Genomic DNA, 22,140 nt, shown 5'->3' on the forward strand with positions numbered 1-22,140 from the left:
TAAATTTAAATGTAAATAGCTACTGTAAAGGCTAGTGTATTCCACATTGGGTAGCCCTGTACTCAACAGAGGTGTCTGGAGTTTGGGCTTCAGAGTAAGGCAGACAATCTTGCCTCCCTCAATTCCTCATTTCCAGTGAACCTAAAGGAAGCTTCCAGCTGTTTTATCAAGGAAAGGGGCAGGGTGGGGACACGATTTTACAGATCAGTGTTTTACATCATGCAAATCAACTGCAACCCATTGTCTGCAGGTGACCTTTGCCATGTCTCTAAGGAGCTTTGTTAGATTGTGTTAGGCCTAGGTGACAAGGTGACACAATGATGGCACTTGTCTCCTGTGATATTGTGAGGTATCATAAATATATATTTGAACTTCATTCTCATTTCTTGCACAGAGCTCCTAAAACTCTAGGAATTTCCTAGGTGCTGAGAGCCAGTGATATGTCTTTTGTTATGTTAATGAGGTGACCTTTGGAAAACATCTAAGGACAGGGGCTGGTTGGCAGCAGAACCAAGAACCATCCTTGTGATCCCATGGTTGGAACTTTTAGTCCCACCCTCTGACCTCAGGGAGGGGAGAGGGACTGGAGGTTGGAGCCGTTGTCAGTGGCCGATGATTTAGTCAGTCTTAAATGAAACCTTTGTCAAAACCCCAAAAGATGGGGTTTGGAGAACTTCCAGCATGGCAAACGGGTGGAAGTTTGGGTGCCTGGAGAGGGCATGGAAGCCCCAAGCCCTTTCTTCACGCCTTGCCCTCTACACCTCATCCGTCTGGCTGTTCTTGAGTTGTATACTTTTGTAATAAACTGGTGATCTAGTAAGTAAAATGAGTTGTGTGAGTTGCTCTAGCAAATAAATCGAACCTGAGGAGGGGGTTGCTGGAACCTCCAATCTACACCCAGTGGGTGAGAAGCTCAGGCATCTGAAGGGGGGGCGGTCTTGTAGGACTGCATCCTTTATCTGTGGGATCTGATGGTATCTCCAGATAAATGGTCTCAGAACTGAATTGAACTGACACCTAGTTGCTTCCAGCCTTTCTGTCTCTTCTGTCCAGCAACTCCTTCGAGTTTGGTCGTCCTCAGAAATCATTGCCCTGGCGTCACAGCCCTGTTTCCTGCTGCCTCCTCTCATTCATTCCAGACGCACTCTGCCTGGATGCTCAGGCTCCCATGGGGTCCTTGGCTACAGTGCATGCCTCCAGCCTCTCCCTTTGGTTCTCATCCAGCATAATCTTTCATCCATTTTCTGCCAGGAGCATCCTTCTTATCGGGATCCTTTCCCTTTGCTTACAGCTCTCTGCTTCTGAAGCCTTTTCCACTGCCCTAGCTCACATCACCTCTCCTGTGGACTTCCTCAACACCTAGATTTTGAGCCTACGCCATTTAGGAGGACTAGGATATCTGGTTCTTAATAGGAAAGCACATCATTAGTCTTGCTGTAATAAAATCCTGCTTCTCCACTACCCACTCCCTGCTCCCTTTGGAGGGACACTGGGAACTTGCAGATTGAGAGCCAGCTCTCCTCAGGAAAGAGCTTAAGACTTTTCTCCCACGGACGCTACAGGTACCCCAGAGAAGGCCCCAAGGTTTACAGCAGGGAGCAGGGGAATCAGAGCATAGTCAGGAAAGTTGAGACAAGTGACCCTGGGAGCCCTGCTCTGCCCCACCAGACCCTCAATGTGGCTCTCCAGGGCACTGAACCCAGGTGGTTCCATCTGGGTCAAAGCCCAGCCAGTTGCCACACCTAGCAAACAGAAGCATTACCATCATGCATCAGGATACCAAAGATACGGATGAAAAATGGCACTGTATTTCATCTGAATGACTAGTTTCCTTTTCTCTCTGGCAGTAACTACCAGGTTAAATTGCTGCTGGAGACCCTTCTTGGACCTGAAGGGTAGGGCCACATTGTCAACACAGAGAAGGACACTTATCTGTGTATCAATAGGAAATCATGTGTCTTGATCACCAAATAACCGTCTGTACACCACAGGGGCTAAGAGAAAAGGTTCTCCACTGCTTTAGAACCAGTGATGACAGAATGGTGACAGGAATAATAATTAGAACAGACCTGGGTTCAAATACCTCCTCTATTATTTACTAGTTGGGCAAGTCACTCAACGTCTCAGAGCCTCAGTTTCCTTTCTGTGTAGTGATAATAATGGTAACTACCTCATACAATGTTGTAGGGATTACGTGAAATTGTGTGTCTCATACTTAGCACACTTTTTTGGACATAGCAGTGCTCAGTAAGGCTTGGCCATTATTGATGTTATTTGAAGATTGATATTATTTGAAGAATAGAATCAATCATAAGATAAATCTATAGTATCAGAATACAGACATTTATATACAGACATGAAATGTGTTTGTTTGGATAGAAAGCTGTGAAGCTTGGACTTTCTTGTGACCACAGAAGGGAAGTGAGCCAAGGACACTTGTGGAATATGACCTGGGGTCTTGGCTAAGGACACATGGTGTGAGTCTCTTTTCTGGCTTCCTAAGTTTTGAGTTACCTCTTTATGCTAATAACATTGTGATGTGCAAAACCCCTAGAGATGAAGTAATCAGCAATAGTAATCTGTGGCTTATGAGCGCCACCTAGAGGAAGGAGGTGAATGGCATTTGAAGAGGTTGGAAGGGGCCAGTTACTGAAGTTACAGGAAGAGTGTGAGGTTCAGATAAAGAGGTGCCTTGGGCTGGAGTTTGAAAGCGCCTTGCAAGTGTATCTGCCTGTTATTTCTCTTCCAGGCACAGCCAAGACCTGTGAGAATAAACTTCATCCCCTCATCTGTCCTGCCTGCCCAGGCCATGGTGGGAGAACGCTCTGGACAGGGAGACAGCGGCAGTCGCGGCTCTAGTGACTTCTGTGCGTGCGCTTAGGTTGCCAGAGGCTGTGGCAATCTGTTGCATTCCCCGCCCTTTGCTACTTCTAAAGAGGGCGGAACCTGTCTGCGTAGGTGGGATTGGATGTCAACAATGTTACTACTGTGTCAGTTGGTGTTCTTGCCACCACCACCCTCGCCCTTAGTTATAAAGCTGGTGAAGAGTATTGGTTGCACCAGAAAACTACCATTGAGCACTCAGTTTCTTCTACTTAGACGAAGAAGAACAGAAAAAAGGAGGAAGAAAAGATACTGAGCAATAAGTAACCAAAACAACATTGCAGTTCATTGAATTCAGGAGCAGAGGCCAGAGAAGGCAATGAAATATGTCCGGGACAACGATCTGCCCCGCAAGATACAGCACACTCCCTCCTACCCCCAAGATGATTTCTGATGGTCTGCGATGTAGACAGCCTGCAGGTACAGTGCACACACGGTCTTGTGTTATCCTTGGGACAATCCCATGATGCAGGGGTCGTTATACCCATTTTACAGTTAAGACAAAGGAGGCTCAAAGTCCTTAAGGGTTTGTCGGGTTTGATCCAGCTAGTAAATGGGAGACTGGAATTTGAACTGAGATCTGTTTGGATCTAAAGTTCTCTAATTCAAAATTTGGATGTCACCCCCTAAGTCACTACTTTCCTTCTCAGAATATGGGGAAGTGCCCTGATTCTTTTTTTTTTTTTTTTACACATTTTTCATCTCTGAACCCACTTTATTTTATTACTTTTTTAAAGTTTTATTTATTTATTTTTGAGAGAGAGATAGCAAGCAAGGGAAGGGCAGAGAAAGAAGGAGACAGAGAATTCCAGGCAGACTCCACGCTGGGCGTCTGATGGCTGGCCTTGAACTCACAAACTGAAATCAAGAGTTGGACGCTTAACTGACTGGGCCACCTAGGTGCCTCCCTCCCTCCCTCTCTCTCTCTCTCTCTCTCTGTCTCTGTCTCTCTGTCTAAGTAGGCTACACACCTAATGTGGAGCTTGAACTCATAACTCTAGGATCCAGAGTCACACGCTGTACAGACTGAGCCAGCCAGACACCCCCCAAGTACAAAATTGTAAGTCAAACCCCCCATTTGAGACCTTCACATTTTCACTGAGCTGGCACATCAGCAGCACTGTCTGTATGTACTGTGCTGAGATGCCTGTTGGGATTTAAACTGTCACCAGAACCCCAGCAGACAGGCTTCTCTGACCTCACCAGTGATGCCAGAAATTCTGTGGTCCAGCTCAAACTCATCCCTACCATCTGCAAGACCAATGAAAACCGCCCCCCCCCCCGGGGGGGGTTTTTTTGTAAAAAAAAAAAAAAAAAAATCAGTTTTATTGAGGTATGCTTTATATATGAAGCTGTACCCATTTTAGGTGTATATTTGGTGACTTTTGACATATTTATACCCCTATGTAATCAGTATCACAGTCAAGATTTACACATTTCCATCATCCTACACTGCCCTTCCTAGTCAATTTTCCATCCATCCCTGGTCCTGGGCTTCCAGTGACTCCCTTTCTGCCATGAGAGATTTGCTTTTTTTATAGTTTCATACAAATATACTCTTTTATGTTAGGCTCCTGTCACTCAGCATAAGAATGTGGAGTTTCATCCATGCCTTTGCATGTATCATAAGTCATTTTTATTATTGCTGAGTAGTTTTCCACCGTATGGATACTTATGCGTCCATTCTGCTGTGAATACGCGTTTGGATTGTTGCCAGTTTTGGATCAGTACCACGAAAGCTGCTGTGAACATTTGCATGCTAGCGTTTGTGTAGACATATGTTTTAACTTCCCCTAGGGAACTTCCTTATGAGTAGAATTGCAGAATCTGTGGTATGTGTGTCCTTAACTTTATAAAACTGTTTCATCAAATGCTTTTCCTGCATCTACTGAGCAAATTGTATGGGTTTTCTCCTTTGATCTGCTAACACTTGGTTTTCCTTTTAATACGTTTCCTGTTTTTCTTTGCTAAAATTTTACTATGGATTTTTGTGTTTGTATTACGAAGGATATCGGTCTCAGTTTGTCGTTTCTTGCAAAGTGTTTGTCTGGTTTAGGGCACAAGGTAATGCTGGTCTCATAAAGTGAGTTGGGAAGTGCTCTGTTTTCCTTGTTTCCCTGGAAGAGTTTTTGTAGAATTGATGTTATCTCTTCCTTAAATGCTTGATGGAATTTATCAGTGAAGATATCTGGGTCTGAAGGTTTCTTTGTCAGAAGTTTTTAATTACAAGTTCATTTTCTTTAACAGATATTGGGATACTCAGATTTCCTAATTTTTTCTCCAGTGAGTTTTGTTAATTTGTATCTTTCAAGATATTTGTCTACTTCATCTAAGTCATTGAATTTATGGGCAAAAGTCTTTTGTAGTATTTTCTTATTGCCGCTTTAATGACTATGAACAGTGTCCCTCTTTCACTTCTTTTCTTAAAATTGAGATTTAACTGACATTATATTAGTTTCAGGTGTACAACATAATGATTTGATATTTGTGTATATTGTGAAATAATCACCACAGTGAGTCTGGTTATCATCTGTCATAATACATAGTTACAGTTTTTTTTTTCTTGTGATGAGGACTTTTAAGATCTACTCAGCAACTCTCGAATGTGCAATATGGTATTAAGTATAGTCACCATGCTGTACATCATTACACCCCCCTCTTTCATTTATGATATTGGTAATTGTGTTTTCTCTCCTTTGAACTTGGCAGTTTGGCTAAGGATTTGTCAGTTTCATTGATTTTCTTCATGGAGTTTGCTTTTAGTTTAATTGATTTTTTTTTTGTTTCACCTTATTCTATTTCATTGATTTCTGCTCTTATTTTTTAAAAAAATTTTTCTTAATGTTTATTTATTATTGAGAGACAGAGAGAGACAGAGCATGAGCATGGGAGGGGCAGAGAGAGGAGGAGACACAGAATCTAAAACAGTCTCCAGGCTCTGAGCTGTCAGCACGGAGCCCGACGTGGGGCTCGAACTCACAAACCGCGAGATCATGACCTGAGCCCGAAGTCGGAAGCTCAACTGACTGAGCCACCCAGGCGCCCCTGCTGTTATTTTTATTATTTCCTTACTTCTACCTATTTTTCTTTTCATTTGCTTTCCCTTTTTTTTTGGAGAAAGAAATTTTTAATATTCTAGTGGGGGAGGGGCAGAGAGAGAGGGAAACACAGAATCTGAAGTAGGCTCCAGGCTCAGAGCTGTCAGCAATGTGAGCCTGACATGGGGCTAGAACTCGTGAACTGAGAGATCGTGATCTGAGCTGAAGTCAGGTGCTTAACCATGCGTGCTTTTTCTTTCCTTTTTCTATTTTAAGATGGAAGTTTAGATCGTTAATTTTAGACATTTATTGTTCTTATTTTGTTGTTAACTTTTCAAATTTACAGAAATGTATATTTTGGAAAAAGCAAGAATTTCCAATAATTCAGTCCCCTTGAGGTAATTGCCTTTTAACCAACACTGTGCCCACCGAAGGCTAACCAAAGGATTTGACATGTGACACTTTACACACCTTTGAATGTATGTCCTTTTCCTCATGGCATCCCTTCAGACTGGAGTGCTCTGCCCAACGTTCTCCACCTGGTTAATTTCTGCTTACTAAGATCCATTCAGATGCAACCTCCTCCTTCAACCTTCCTCCTGTTCTTCGAATCAGAGTTAGTTGTTCTCATCTTTGTGTACCATTGCATTTTATACATGATTCTACTATAACGTTCATTGGATGGGAAGGGCAAAATTTAATATGATGCATCTTTTTTAGTGTGTGTTTATTTTTGAGAGAGAGAGAGAGAAACAGAGTGGGAGTAGGGGAGGGGCAGAGAGAGAGAGAAGGAGACAGAGAATCTGAAGCAGGCTCCAGGCTCTGAGCTGTCAGCACAGAACCCCCCCCCCCCACCCCGGCGCTTAACTGACTAAGCCATCCAGGTTCCCCTTAATATGATGTATCTGTTTCCAAAGTCCATACTCTTGTGTGCTGTGCTTCTTCCTTGGAACTTTTCTATTGGAATTTAGAGCAGAGATCTATGATTCTTGATTTGCCATAATTTGAGATATAATTTGAGATATAATTTGCAAACCATAAAATTTACTTTAAGGTACACAATTAATTCTAATCGTTACAAGTTTTTAATCACAAATTTCTTTATGGAAAAATATATTTATCTTGCTATTTCCAGTTCCTGTACAGTATTTAACATTTGACAGTAAGACACTCAATGAATGTTTCCTGAATAAAAAAATAATCGTTTACTATATGCTCTAAGCCAGTACTTCTCAAACTTAATGTGTGTAAAAATCATCTGGGGAGAATGTTAATACGGAAATTCTAAACGGGGGGGTGGAATTTGGAATCCAATATCTACATTAACAGCAAACTCTCAATTGATACCCATGCTGCTGATCTGAGGACCCTTTGAATTGCCAGGCTCAAAGCTACCTACTTTCTAGAATAAAGGTAGTTCCCCTAAACTCTCACAAGGGGGCACAATGGGCAAATATTTCTACCGCTATTTATAAATATATATTAAACGAATTCATGCGACATGCTTTCAGCAGCTGTTTTGCTAATTATTATTTATTTCATGGAACAAGCACAGTGCATATCTGAGTATACTAAAAATAGATTTTTCCTTCAAGCCATATCGTTTAAAGAATTTGCCAAGATTGCACTCATGGAACTTGGAACCATTCAATATGTCTGTTATTGGAAGTGTCCTATAAAATAGTACTAAAAAAATTATGAGATATGAAAGATCTGAAAGATGTGAAAATAATAATTGTAATAATACAAGTAATAATAATAGTAGCAGTCATTTATTACACGTTGTTGTATGGTACTATCTTATGTAGTTTTGTTTAATTTTTTTTTTCAACGTTTTTATTTTTTTATTTATTTTGGGACAGAGAGAGACAGAGCATGAATGGGGGAGGGGCAGAGAGAGAGGGAGACACAGAATCGGAAACAGGCTCCAGGCTCTGAGCCATCAGCCCAGAGCCCGACGCGGGGCTCGAACTCACGGACCGCCAGATCGTGACCTGGCTGAAGTCGGACGCTTAACCGACTGCGCCACCCAGGCGCCCCAAGTAGTTTCGTTTAATCCTTACAGCCAGCCCATGAAATAGGTAATAATGCCATCATTTTACAGGAAGGGAAATTGATGCTTAGAGAAATTAAATAAAATGCCCAAGTTCTGGTGGTCATATTGGAAGGGCAGAACTTGAATATACTCCCTCTTTTTCCAAAGTCCATGGTCTTGTGTGCTGTGCTGCTTCCAGGGAATTTTCTATTGGGATTTAGAGCAGTGATCCATGATCCCTGATTTGCCCTCCTCTTTTTAAAAATTGAGTTTTGATTCATATGCCATAAAACACACCCTTCTAAAACGCACAGTTCACTGGGTTTTAGTATAAGCACAAGGTGTACAACCATTGTCACTAATTCCAGACTTTTTTGTTACCCCAAAGAGAAATCCATACTCATTAGCTGTCACTCCTCACTTCCCCCTGCCCTCCAGCCCCTGAAAGCCATGAATTTACTTTCCATCCCTATGGATTTGCCTATTCTAGGCATTTCATATAAATGCATAACATTATGTGGCCTTTGTGTCAGACTTCTTTCACTGAGCATCATGTTTTCAAGATTCATCCATGTTGCAGCATATATCAGTCCTTCATTCCTTTTTATGTCTGAACAATATTCTGTTGTATGGATATGCCACATTTTGTCTATCCATTCATCAGTCAATGGACATTTGGGTTATTTCCAAATTTTAGCAGTTATGAATAATGCTGCTGTGAACATTTATGTGTAAGTTTTTTGTGTGAACATATGTTTTCAGTTCTCTTGGGTATGCATATAGCTAGGAGTGGAATTGCTGGGTCATATGTGAACTCTCTATTGAGCTTTTTGACTAACTGCCAGACTGTTTTCCACAATAATGGCACCCTCTTACATTCCCACCTGCATTTTTCTCCATATACTTGCCATAGCTTGTTATTGATTTACTGAATTCTTGCAATCCTAAATTAATTGAAGGGGAAATCACCAGATTCTCAAAGATGATTCCAAATAAGATGTCCTTTAATTTTCTAAAGAAATGAGCGGGCTTCTATATGCTGCTGTGAAAAGGACACCAGACTTGGCTTTTCTGTCATTACCTATCATTCTCTATTATTAACTGTGTGACCCTGTGGTATGATCCAGTCCTTCAGATTCTCAGCTGGAGATTTGAGATAATAAGTCCTGACGTGGACCCTCTCCTATCCTCCCCAGTCAGTCAATCAGTCAGTCAATCCTGACTCACTTCCCTGGTGGTCCTGGCATGAAGCTAAAACCAAATAGCTATGTCATGAGGAAGAACTTTCACAGATGAAACAGTTGCCACTGAGTTAATGAAGCTGAAGGACGAGCACCCTCTCTTACATGGGCCCTGGGTTCTGTCCACTCTGTAACCCTTCTCCTGTAGTGGAGTGGCACTGGAGTGGCCAAGGGCATGTTGAGTCAGAGCTAAAGTTTAGTTGAGCTGCGTTCTAAATGACTTGTTTCTAATGAGATGAGTTCCAGATATCAAGAAGGTCATGGCAGTATCTTCACTTATTCAACTGCAAACTGTACTGTATCCAGTACCTGTACTAAATGCTGGGGTGCAAGCCACCAACTTCAACACGACCCTATTGGAAGACAATATTAAGTCGTGGAAGACAGTACATCTTTAATTATTTGTCTATTCTACAAACAAGTTTATTTTTTTTTTATTTTTTTTTAACGTTTATTTATTTTTTTGGGACAGAGAGAGACAGAGCATGAACGGGGGAGGGGCAGAGAGAGAGGGAGACACAGAATCAGAAACAGGCTCCAGGCTCTGAACCATCAGCCCAGAGCCCGACGCGGGGCTCGAACTCACGGACCGCGAGATCGTGACCTGGCTGAAGTCGGACGCTTAACCGACTGCGCCACCCAGGCGCCCCCCCCCCCTTTTTTTTTTTTTTTTAACTACAAACAAGTTTAATTGGAATCTAAAAACAGCAAGGGATGAAAGCCCGGTTCATTAGGGACCCACTAACTGTAAAGGGCAGATAAAAACCTTTTAATTTTGTATAAGGTCATTAGAAATTTTAAAACATCCCTGACAGAGCTGACTTAAAATATGTAAAGACACAGAAGAACCAACATAACTAATAAGCCTGAAGAAATAGATACATACCACATTTCGTCTCCAACACATAGAATATGTATATGTTGATCATACATTGTATGTTTATTAAAATTGGCCATGTTCTAGGCCATAGAAAAAGGTCTAATTTATTCCAAAGAGTCAATATCATGCAAACTATGTTCTGTGATCATGTAACAAAATTAAAAATTGCTAATAATAAAAGTTAAACATTTTCCATTTCCTGGAAACCAACAAACAATAAACAACCAAAACCAAAGAGAGGCCCCCAAATCTTTGGGTTAAAGGGATCAATATATGTCAAAATTCATGAGGCACAGCCAAAGCAGCATTTAGAGGGAAACTTATAGTTTTAAATACACATATCAGGAAACGGGAACATTTGAAGGCAAATAAACAAAGCACTGGGTTACAATAGTTTGAAGAAGATAATAGAGTGAACTCTACGAGTGGGGGATATAGAAATTATAGTGTAATTCACACTGTGACTTATTCATGCACAGGATGGCGAGGGAACCCACCGGAGAGGCAGCTAACCTGGAGAGATGACTATTTGAGTTTGATGGATTATGAGGAATTAGATAAGGAAGTTGTGGGAAAACAGAGAGCACGTGCACTGAGGTGAGGAGGTGAGTTGGTTGTGCCCAGCTGCAGTGAGGGGCTCCTGTGAAGAAGTGGCCAGAGAGAAGTCGGGGTCGTGTCAGACCATGAAAACTTTGTTATGAAATCAATAGGGAGGCCTAACACATTTTTTTTTTTTTGAATGAGAGGATGATGATGATCAGTATAGGGAAGAGGCTAAGGGTATGAGCGCCATAGTATATAGACTTACAGAATCACTATATTGTATGCCTGAAACTAATATAACAGTGTGTCAAGTAGGCTTCAATTAAAAAAATAAAAAATAAGGGTGTCTGGATGGCTCAGTTGGTTATCCAACTCTTGATTTCAGCTCAGATCATGATCTCACAGTTCTTGGGTTCAAGCCCAGAATGGGGTTCCTCTGCACTGACAGTGTGGAGCCTGCTTGGGATTCTCTCTCTCTGCCTCTCCCCCGCTCATGCTCTCTGTTTCTCTCAAAATAAATAAATAAACAAACAAAAAAAAAAAGGAGTATGAGCTCTAGAGTCAGCTGGTGCCGAGTTTGAATCTCATGCATTCAAACTGTGGGATTCAAGCTGTGTGTTCATGAACAAACCACTTACCCTCTGTAAGCCTTAATTTCCTCATCTTAAGTGGATAGGAATAGTAGTTACCTGATAAGTGTTTTGGGTATATAGAACACTTAGTGCAGTACCTGGCAGAGAGTTAGGGTTTATTTGCTGTGTTAGTACAATTGTTCATAGCATACCTATTACTATCCAAAGTGTCTGTTTGGCTGATAAATCATATGGTCAAAAATAGTTGGCAATCGTGGGTCAACTCTATGTGTGTGTGACTGTTTTAGAAAGATCATCCAGGATACACATTGGACACACACCCTGGATACACATAGTGGAAAGACACTAGTCTAGAGACAGAGAGGTCTGCTAGGAGGGGCTTGAATGAAGCAGGTGAGAACTGACTGGAGAGTTCAGAACACAGGTATATTTTTTCTTTTTAAAGGAAAGCAGGATTTATACAGCTGGTGACTCGTGATGCTCGTAGGCTTGTACTAATGTTTCTGAGTTAGATAACTTAGCGGATGGTGGTAGGGAATTCACCAAGGCGGGTTCTGCAGAAGGAGCACAAATTCGGGATGAAGGCCCACGGGATGGTGGATTTTGGGTATGTTGACTTCGAGATGCCTGAGGACTGCAATGCGGAGGAATTCATTAGAGTCAGAAAACAGAATCAGAAGTTCAGAGAGAGGCCAGGTCTGGAGATGGAGATATGGGTCTTATCTGTATGTGAGAGCAAACGAGATCACTCAGGGAGAGAAATGAAAAGTGAGAAGAGATGAGGCCTGGAGGCCAAGCCCACGGCACACTGCCAGTTCCGAGGTGTCCACGAAGGATGTTGTTGCCTGGGAGCTGGGGAAACCCAGGAGAAATGAGGGTCACAGGAGCCAAGGAGGACAGAGTCTCAAGAATCGGGAAGTCACCAGTGCTGTGGAAAGGTCAGATACAATGAGAGCAGGGACGTGCCACTCGGTTCAGCCATGTGAAGGCCACGGCGTCTATGGGAGGAAAGGTTCTGTGGGGTGGCTGGCTGGAAGCGAATTGCGGAAAGCGTGGTTTGAGTGGCAGTCCAAGGAGGCATGAAGTCAGGCTGTATTTATAAAACTTCTCAGAATTGTAGATTCAAGTCAAATCCATAATTCTGGTAATTAAAATAACATGTCAGAAAGTTCTGAGAGAATTCTCATGCCTGATGAATGAGTATCGATGGCTGTTATTTATGGTGCACTCTACGCCCACGCACTGCCCACATTGTCTTGTGTGACACAGTGAAGGTGTGAGGAAGGTGCCCCTTGGACAAATGCAGAAAGTCATGTGCAGGGGCCCCAAGTGACCTGCTCAACATCACACGACTGCTGCGTGATAGAGTTGCAAGTTGCACTCATCTCTGAACCACCCCAGAGGCCATGTTCATCCCTCTGAGCCTCAACTCCAACTCAGAAGTGGAGGAGGCGCAGAGAGAGAGGGAGGGAGAGAGAGGATACCAAGCAGCCCCACACTGTCAGCGTGGAGCCTGAGGTGGGGCTGGATTCCACGAACCGCAAGATCATGACCTGAGCCAAAGTCAAGAGTCGGATGCCCAACCGACTGAGCCACCAAGTCGCCCCCATCCCCACATTTTTAATTGTCTGAAAACAATTAATAACTACTTACATAGTAATCGCCTTTTCAAGCTAAAAATGCTGAAATTTCACATTATTGCCAAAAAAGGCAATCACTTGTTTTGTCACAGTATAACCTGGGGACAACAGTGACGTTAAAGACATTAAAAAAATTCATTGTTCTGTCTTGTGCTGAGAGCAAACAGTGGACAATGACCAGTCTTTCCAACCTGAGTCCTGCTTTAGGGGAACAAGGAAACTTTGTGTATCTTTCAGTCCCGGAAAAGGGGGGTCCTTGTCCCCGAGTAAAATAGCAAGTTTCATCTTAGCCTTCAAGAATGATGTCTTTTCATGTCTTCATGGTGTACCTGAAGCCTTGCCAAACTCTGGGGTGAGAAACCAAACCTGACTCACCCTGGCCAGTCTGCACGAGTCCCAGCCAAATAGGAGGCTCCTTCATCGGGATGATAACACCCTTGTCCTTGGGCCTCCTTTCGTGTATTATTCTTTACATCACATGCATGTTATATACAGCTTTTCATGTATCCCAAGATACAATTCAAAATGCACTGCTTAAAATGTAAACAAAATAAGACTAATCTTCCCAGAAGAAAAAGAAAAACTTTCAAATAGAGGGATGGATAAATAAAACAGAGGAATGGATAAAATAATACACTTTGTGGAATTCTGTACCGTTAAGAGTTGACTAGATCTCTTTGAATCAATTTGGGCGAAGCTCAAAAATACACTATTGCCCGAAAACAGCACACCGCAAAATGACATGCGGAGCATGATATTTATCCAAATGTAAAAATAACAACAGCAGCAAAAACCCGTATAGATTTTCCATGGTTATGGTCCATACAGTAAAAGTGTGTATTAAGAGTACATACCAGTCCTATAACCAGCTATTTCAGTGTCTGGGAGGTGGTGGTTGTGCTGGAGGAGTTGGGGTTGGTGGCCAATGAGGCAGAGACTCCTGCTTGATCCATAGCAGCTGTTCAAAAGTATGGTCTGGGGATCCCTAAAAGTTCCCATGATTCTTCCAGGGGGTCCTCAGAATCAAGACTATTTTCATAACAACATTACGATGTTCTTTGCCTTTTTCACGGTATCAGCATTTGCGCTGATGGCGTTAACCAGTGGTGCATAAAGCTGCTGGACTGTCAGTGTCATTGCGCCCTGCCCTGCCGGCTCATTTGAAGTGGAAAAATAAATGCCAGTTTCACTTAGGAGTGACTTAAGGAAATGATAAAAGTGATTAATTTTATTAGATCTTGGCCCTTATGTACACATATTTAAAATATATCCTGAGTAGGGGGCGCCTGGCTGGCTCAGTCGGTGGAACACGTGACTCTTGATCTCAGGGTTGTGTGTTTGAGCCCCACATTGGGTATCGAGGTTACTTAAAAATAAGAAACATCTTTGCAGCGCCTGGGTGGCTCAGCCAGTTGAGTGTCGGACTTGATCTCGGCTCAGGTCATGATCTCACAGTTTGTGAGATCCAGCCCACGTCTGGCTGTGTGCTGATAGTGTGGAGCCTGCTTGGGATTCTCTCTCCCTCTCTCTCTGCCCCTCCCCCACTTGTGCATGCTCTCTCTTTCCCTCGAAATAAAGAAATAAACCTAAAAAAAATTGAAAAACATCTTAAAAAAATACATATCCTAAGGAATGAAGTGTGTATAAAGTACTTTGCTACATTCTGAGATGCCATGGTTGTCTTTTTTAAAAGCACTTGTGTGTTAAGATCTCATTTAATCCCCCCCACACCCCTTTTTATGGAAAAGAAAGATTAGTAGACAAGCCGGGTTTATTCAGACTAGGGTGTCTGGGGAATATTTTCCTGGAAATGAATAAAATGAGCCTGTCTCTTTACGGAGGACAACTGACAGTATTTGTTAGCAGTGATAAAAATACACATTTTCAGCCAAAAATTTGAATTTTGGAAAACTTGTTTCTGGCCGCTGTGAGCTTGACAGCTTCTCAGTCCTTCAAGAATTTTCCAATGAGATTTGTGGTAATATTAACAAATGAGATTTTTTGATATTGTATAATGAAAAGAGCCAACATTTGGAAAATCTGCATAAGCTAGTGAACCAATATTTTCCAAAAGACTGCTGTGTTTCATTACCAAATCATTTAATTCTCTGCTTTTCTGCATCTTCAACTTGAAAAAAATATTTATTTGCTGCAAGGCGCTTATCTTGTAAGAAAGCTAGATCATTAGAGATAAAGTTATTTCGGGTCAGGGCAACAATTCCCAGCATGTGTAGCTCTGTAGAACTTTTACTTGCCTTTTGCTCCCAAATCTTATAGTGCATCTGCCTTTCCCCCCACTTCCCTTTTTTCCCCATTTCCTGCTTCCTGCCTGTGCCCCAACCAAAATGACAGGTGCATGAGGGTTGTTATTGTTGCTTGTGCGTGTGCACTCACACATGCACACGCGTGTGTGGGGGGGATGTAGCAGTTGGGAGGTAAACAAAATAATAGTGTTTTGTCTTTCCCCCATTTGTTGGCATTAATACAACTCCTCTCCTCTGTTCTGTTAAGAGAGAAACTTGGAGGGGTGCCTGGGTGGCTCGGTTGGTTAAACGTCCGACTTCAGCTCAGGTCATGATCTCACGGTCCGTGAGTTCGAGCCCTGCGTTGGGCTCTGGGCTGATGGCTCAGAGCCTGGAGCCTGTTTTGGATTCTGTGTCTCCCTCTCTCTCTGACCCTCCCCCATTCATGCTCTGTCTCTCTCTGTCTCAAAAATAAATAAACGTTAAAAAAAAAAAAAAGAGAGAGAACCTTGGAGGTCAGAGAAGAAATGTGATCATGGAGCCTTTCCCCAAATGTCTTAGGCAGAGGTATTTGGGATATCATAGAGACCTTTTAGAATAAGGAAGAAAAGAGGCAGCTATACCTCTAGAAATACAAAGCCAAGGTTGTTATTTTTCAAGGAGTGGGCCGGTGTCAAAGTCGCAGGAGAACACACATTCTTCCCATAGCTTGACTGGGAGACCTTGGAAGGGCAATAAATTCTTGTGGTTCCAAGTCATGTTCACCTTCTAGGAATTTAGGGAGAAAAACTGGTCACAGCATGGTAGGTGGGGAGAATTTGAACTGCAGTTGAAGCACCCACTATTTCTTGCCTCCTCCTGAGTCAGAATTAACGTTCACCTCCCCTCCTTCCCACAAGGGGAGTCAGCAGAAATGTGAGCTTGAGTTCATCACTGTGAGCCTGTCATGGGTGGTGTTTAGGCCCAGGCAAGACAAAAATCAACACCCCTGGTCCAGGACCCATGTCTGACGCAGCATCCTCAGCAACTTCTCAGAGACCTGTTGAGTTGCCCTTGTGGATGTTAATAACCGCAACACGTAATAGCTATTGAACACTCACTGTGCACCTGGAATGCTTATTTTATTAATCTCACAATAATCCTGTAAGGTTGTCATCCTGTGGCAGGGACTGGCTGGCTTCTCCTTGTGGGCACACAGCTAACCTCTATTTCCCAGACTCATTTGCGGTTAAGGATGGTGATATGACTGAGTTTTGAGTGTTGGTCAAAGGCTTGTTAGTGAAGGTGTTATTACTTCTAGGCCTGGCCTACACACTCCTCCCTCAACTCTGACCCTCCGTGTTCTTTTCTCCTCTGTCTTGTGAAGGCAAGCATGGAACTATACGCTAGAAGGAGTCTGACTTTTAAAAAAATTTCTTAAATGTTTATTTATTTTTGAGAGAGAGACAGAGCATGAGCAGGGTAGGGGCCGAGAGAGAGGGAGACACAGAATCTGAAGCAGGCTCCAGGCTCTGAGCTGTCAGCACAGAGCCCGACGCGGGGCTCAAACTCACAAACCATGAGACCATGACCTGGGCCAAAGTCAGATGCTTAACCCACTGAGCCACCCAGGCGCCCCAGAGGAGTCTGACTTTTGAATCACATCCTGGAGGACAACCACCACTCCATGCTACCCATTTTGAACTTCAAACAAGCAACAAATACATGTTTACTATGTGAAGCCAGTGAGAGTTTTGGAGTTTACTTATTATAGCAACTTTTGGTACTCACATTAATACTCACCCCCATTTTAGAGGTGAAAAAACTGAGCCTCAGAACATTTTATTTGTCCAAGGTCTTGCAAGCAATGCGAAATCTACATAAGCTTGAATTGTGTGTGTTTTCTTGGGAATGAAGTGGCAAGAATGTCAGTCAGGTAGTGGTGGGAAGTTGTGTGTGTGTGTGTGTGTGTGTGTGTGTGTGTGTGTGTGTGTAGTATAGGTCTACCAGTGTGTGTGGGCTCTGGGGTCCCCAAAGTCCCTCTCAATCTCCAGCAGGAGTGAGAAACATGAGTTTCAGAGACCACACTGTGCCCTAGGCAAGGGGTTCAGGCTGCACCAGGTACTTCTGCTTCTGGGCATGGCTGAGCGAGAAGCGGTGACCCCAAAAGCAACTGAAACTTCATCCCCCATGTGGCTGCTGCTGTGTGGCTGACTGACAGGATCCCAGCCCTTATCTGAGATGTAGGGGGCCTGGTCAAGGACCACGCCGACCTGCAGGAGAATGTAACACTGTTAAGATGTCTGCCTTTCCCAGGAGTATCACTTTCAGGAGGCTGGCAGGATGTGGAAGGAAACAATCTCGGCACTTACCTGGCCCTGCCCTCACCCTGCTGTGTGGAATTTCCACCGGAGCAGGCAGAAAACCAGCACCCCACCGCCTTCCCGCCCCACCGTCCACTTTTTAGCCAAGTTACCAAGGCTGCCCTGCCTTTTTTCTCATAACTGTGTCAGCATGCAACCGTGAGTTTGTGAGGAGAGAAGTAACTTGAGGGGGTCACATAGCTTGCTAGTGGCATATTTGAGCTGCTACTGTATGCTCAGCGTTGTCTCATTGTTGCAGGATCGTGTTCCCAAGGAGACACTGAGACTCTGAGGCCTTCCTGAGAAAAATTTATTGGATAGTCCCTTGGGAACATACCCGTAAGGGAGCGAAAGAGGCATGGCTGGGCAGAAGGAGAAGTTGAACGGTGATTTAGTTGCAATGGAGACCCCAGCTGATCCCACAGGGAGCGCTGAAACTGAGGGGGCCCTCCAGAGATGTTCCACATTGAGGCAAGAGGGCTGAGGCTTTGTATCCCCACGTGGCCTGGGAGTTGTAAGCCGGCTGCTCCTGGTGGGGGTGTGGGTAGGGGTAGGTCATATCCGGGGGGTGAGGCAGCTCCCTTTGGCATGGGGCTGGCTCCAGGGAGGGGCTGTACTGTGAACTGGGGGAACAGGTGCCCCATTCCTAGATCATGGAGGGGATCTGGAAGGAAGACTGCAGCATTTGCTACACTCATTTATACACACAGAAATTCTGAGATTGTGGATGGTGGAAATTAGAGCTTAGGGAAATTATGTCACTTGGGGTCACATAGCCACTAAGTGAACTAGAGAAATGTACGTCTCTAGTCTCAGCCTTTTATCTCCAAGTCTCAAAGTGGTTGGGAACCACAACAGAGAGGGCAGACAAGGTTGATCTTGAGACTGATGGTCTTCCCAGTTTAGGGAAGTGGCCTGAGTGAATGCTTGGCCAGGGCTGAGTTGACCCCTGGAGTGTATGCTGGAAAAGGAGAGAAAAATTAGTGGGGCCAAGGGCAGGCAATGAAGGACTTGGTAGTGAGGGCAAAGGATGGGACAGGAAAGCTTGGTGCTGATTTCGAGAGAGCCTGGTCTCCCAGGAGGAGCTGAGGAAGCCCTGTGACCACTGAGAAATTCAGTTCTCTGTGGTCAGGGTCTTGGGAGCAACCGTGGGTGAGGTGGAGAGGAGGGCCCATCCTAAAAGTTCCCAAAGAACACTTCCTTCCCCCCAGTAGACCCTCCCTCCACTGCCCTCATGGATATAAATGCCTTAAATGATGGATGACATATAAGCAGGTGGCCCTAGCACGTAGGAGGCATATATCCTGCCAGGAAAAAAAAATGTGAAAGAATTAGAAATGGGCAAAAAAGATGACTGGGTGTCTTGTCTGGCACCTTTTCTGGTTATCTGCATCTTTCATTGCTTTGAAGCTTTTTTGTCCCTTTGTAGAAAAGTGATAGTAATGCAAATGATCCTTGCCCATAGAGATGCAAATGAAGTTTGTCCAGTGGAGATGCAGTTGGTTATTGCACTGTGGATGTTGGCTACGTTTGCATTTATTTGTAAATTCATCTCAGCATTCCAACTGCCTTGCTGTGTGTGCTCTTTGAATGCTCTTGATCTGGTTGTTAACACCTTACGGTTCTCGCTCGTATTAGTGATGAAATAAATTTTTGACACGTGCTCATTAAAACAACAAAACAAAAAAGGGAAAACCCTTCCAGCTCCCCTTCCTCTGAGTTGCCCTAAAACTGGGGAAAGTTAAGCTACACCCTACAGAGACCTCTGGAGACTACTGGATGGGGGCGGTGCTGAGGGGGTGGTGGGAACTCAGCACCCTCATGTCAATTAGAGAAGGTGTGTGTGTGTCTCCGTTTGTCTTGTTTCCCACAGAGGGCATCCTCATGAGATTTTATTGGAACCAAAGTGGCATGGGTTGAATGGTGTCCGTCTAAAAGATGTTGAAGTCCTAATGCCCAGTACCTGTTGAATGTACCTTTGTTGGAAATAGGGTCTTTGAAGATGTTCAAGTTAGGATGAGTCATTAGGGTGGGCTTTAATCCAATATGACTGTACCCTTGTAAAAGGGACATTTGAACACAGAGATAGACACACATATAGGGAGAATGCCATATGAAACAGGCAGAGATTGGGCTGGTGGCATCTACGAGCTGAGGAATGTCAGAGATTGCCAGCAAACTACCATGAGCTAGATGAGAGGCATGGAGAAGATTCTCCCTCACAGCCCTTAGAAAGAACCAAGTGCCAACACCTTGACCTTGGACTTCCAAGCCTTCGGAACAGTGAGGCAATACATTTCTGTCGTTTAAGCCACCCAATTGTTGTACTTTGTTATGGCAACTCTGGGAAACTAACACACAAGTCTTCTATCGCTACATGCGGTGTGAACCACCAGATTTTGGCTTGCTACCCCCTCTTCGCCGAGAGAAGTGGAATTAGGACTGTAGAGTGTTATAGGATCACAAGTACCTTAAATACAGCCACCGTTCAAGTGGGGAGGCACTTCATCTTTTTGGTTGTAAAATTCTTCGGGAAAATATGAAATCTAAAATAGCACGCTCAGCTGCAGTTTGACATTGTGTAATTACAGCCCTCCTGTTTGTTGTAGGCAAAAGAAGAGACCCTCCCTGTGTCTTAACAAAAGGAACAGATTGTTGCCTGAATGGCACCCTCTTACTGTGTCCTCAATTTCCCAATCAGAACTGTCAGATGTTGCACTTAATTAAGCTGTCTTCCCAGCCTCCTGGCATCCGACAGGTTCCCATAGTAATTACTGAGGTTTCCAAGTAGGGCTGGCTTTCCTGTGTTTCTGCACACTCTCATGGCAGGCAGGGGTGGCTTGGGCTTGAAGTGGGAACGTCCCATGCGGCTTGCAAGGGGTGTCTGGCTGTTCTCTAGGAGCTGGGGGCTGTGGGAGGAGGGTAAGTGGGTAGTGAACCTGGGGAATCAGTCTCGTGGTTTTCTTAGGCTGAAGAGCTGCCAGCTGGTCAGTTCTCCTCTCTGCTTAATAATCCATGTGATGCCTATCAGAAGCCCATGCGTTGCCCGCATTCCCTAGATTGATTAAACATTTCGCTCTGATGGAGATCTGATCACTTGTTTTCCTGCAAGAGCTCAAGTCAGTGCCCAAAGCTGGATGATGGGGAGGACAGAGGTAAGGCAGGAAAAGGGAATTATGATTCTGTTTTGCATCTTCCTTGCTTGCTGCAGAAACCTTGGCTGAAGGGGCTTCAGCTTCCCTAGGATGATCATACCTCATTCCCTAGACCCCTCTCTTTTTTCCTCCCATGGTCTCCTTAGGCTTAGAGTTCCCATTTCATTTTGAGGACCTAGCACACCCTGCCCACAGGGCAAAAAACCACCCAGACCCCGCTTGTGTCCTATAAGTCCTGACACTCTGGCCTTCTGCTGGAGCTTGATGGGGCCTCCTCTGGGTGTCCCAGGGTATGTCTCCTGTGATTTCTTTGAACTGTCAGTTCTTTTGTCACTTCTAATCTTCTGTCCATGCACTTCTCTCTTGCCTACAGAGGACTCTTCTGATGCCTTTGCCCTTGAGACTTCATAAAGTGGCTCTTCACCCCTGCTGTGGCTGTGAGCGCCCACAGAGTGATGCTGGTGTCCATGGCGAGGCCCCAGGGGTGCGTCTGGTGCCATCACTGCACCGCCTGATGTTGTCACTTCTAGCAAAGATTAGCGAGGAGGATTTCTCCCCACTGTGTACCGTACTTTGTCTTTTGTCTAAGTTTTAGTTCGTGTTAACACTACAAAGAAAATATGTGCCGGGCTTGCGCAGCCCCGAGCTCACCCCGAGGCCAGTGCCAGCGCCAGCACACTGGGGACAGGCCGGGAACACATTCATGTTGGGGCCTGGAGCCTTGGCTGTGGAGTCCTGTGACCACAGGGATAAATGGGCTGAGAGGACAGAGAGTGATGGTTTCATTGTAGACCTATCTCCATCAGGTGTCTGCACTTCTCATCACAAAAGAGATGATATAGGAGGTTTTGGCTTTTCCTAGCACAAAGCGCAAAGTATTCCCCAAGTCCTTCTGACATGCAGACTTGGTAGCTGCTTAGTAAATGTGTATCCAAACACCTGCAGGGCCAAATATTTCCAGTCACTTGTGTTCTCTGAGCCAAACCTTTCACTGTCTTTCTCCTGCTGAGAAGATGCTTCCAGAACAGACAAGCCTATCTATCTCTAAGTGAATGTAGCAGAAGCAGTAGGTTAGATTGGCAAAGCCAAAATCGCAGTTAAAAAATCCACCCAACAGGAACTCATGCATTGTTTTGGGAGCTAGAGTGCTACTCTGAATGATATTTTCTCCTGTGTTAAAAACCATTTTTGACCCTCGACTTAGCCAATCCTTATGTTTCGGTTGTAAGTAAAGGTTATCTAAGAATGTGGAAGTTGCCCAGATCTGAAGATTTCTCAGTCTCTGAGGAAATCCAGCCTGCGTGAAATATGGGACTTGGTGTTCATTCACTTGGCCTTGCCCTTGGAACTGTCAATGAGACCTCACTCAAAGGGGATACTCAGAGTTTCTTATAATGGCATCGATAATGCATAGCAGTCAAGGTCCTATCAGGAGACAGAAACCACATCTCATTTTTATCTTTATCTTTATCTTTATCTTTATCTTTATCTTTATTTTACTTCTATTCTATTCTATTCTATTCTATTCTATTCTATTCTATTCTATT

At 44.0% G+C, this 22,140-nt stretch overlaps 1 long non-coding RNA gene across 1 annotated transcript in view; it reads left to right on the forward strand.

Annotated features, from left to right (window-relative positions):
- The first annotated feature begins 2,747 nt into the window (after positions 1-2,747).
- Positions 2,748-22,140, forward strand: part of LOC121034817 (uncharacterized) — a 23,902-nt gene continuing 4,509 nt past the window's right edge. Inside the window, exon 1 of the long non-coding RNA XR_005792632.1 lies at positions 2,748-3,303. This is a non-coding gene — a long non-coding RNA (uncharacterized LOC121034817). The remainder of the gene's footprint in view (positions 3,304-22,140) is intronic.

This window comes from Herpailurus yagouaroundi, unplaced genomic scaffold (genome assembly GCF_014898765.1).
Source record: "Herpailurus yagouaroundi ecotype Mexico unplaced genomic scaffold, PumYag 160, whole genome shotgun sequence".
Taxonomy (NCBI): domain Eukaryota; kingdom Metazoa; phylum Chordata; class Mammalia; order Carnivora; family Felidae; genus Herpailurus; species Herpailurus yagouaroundi.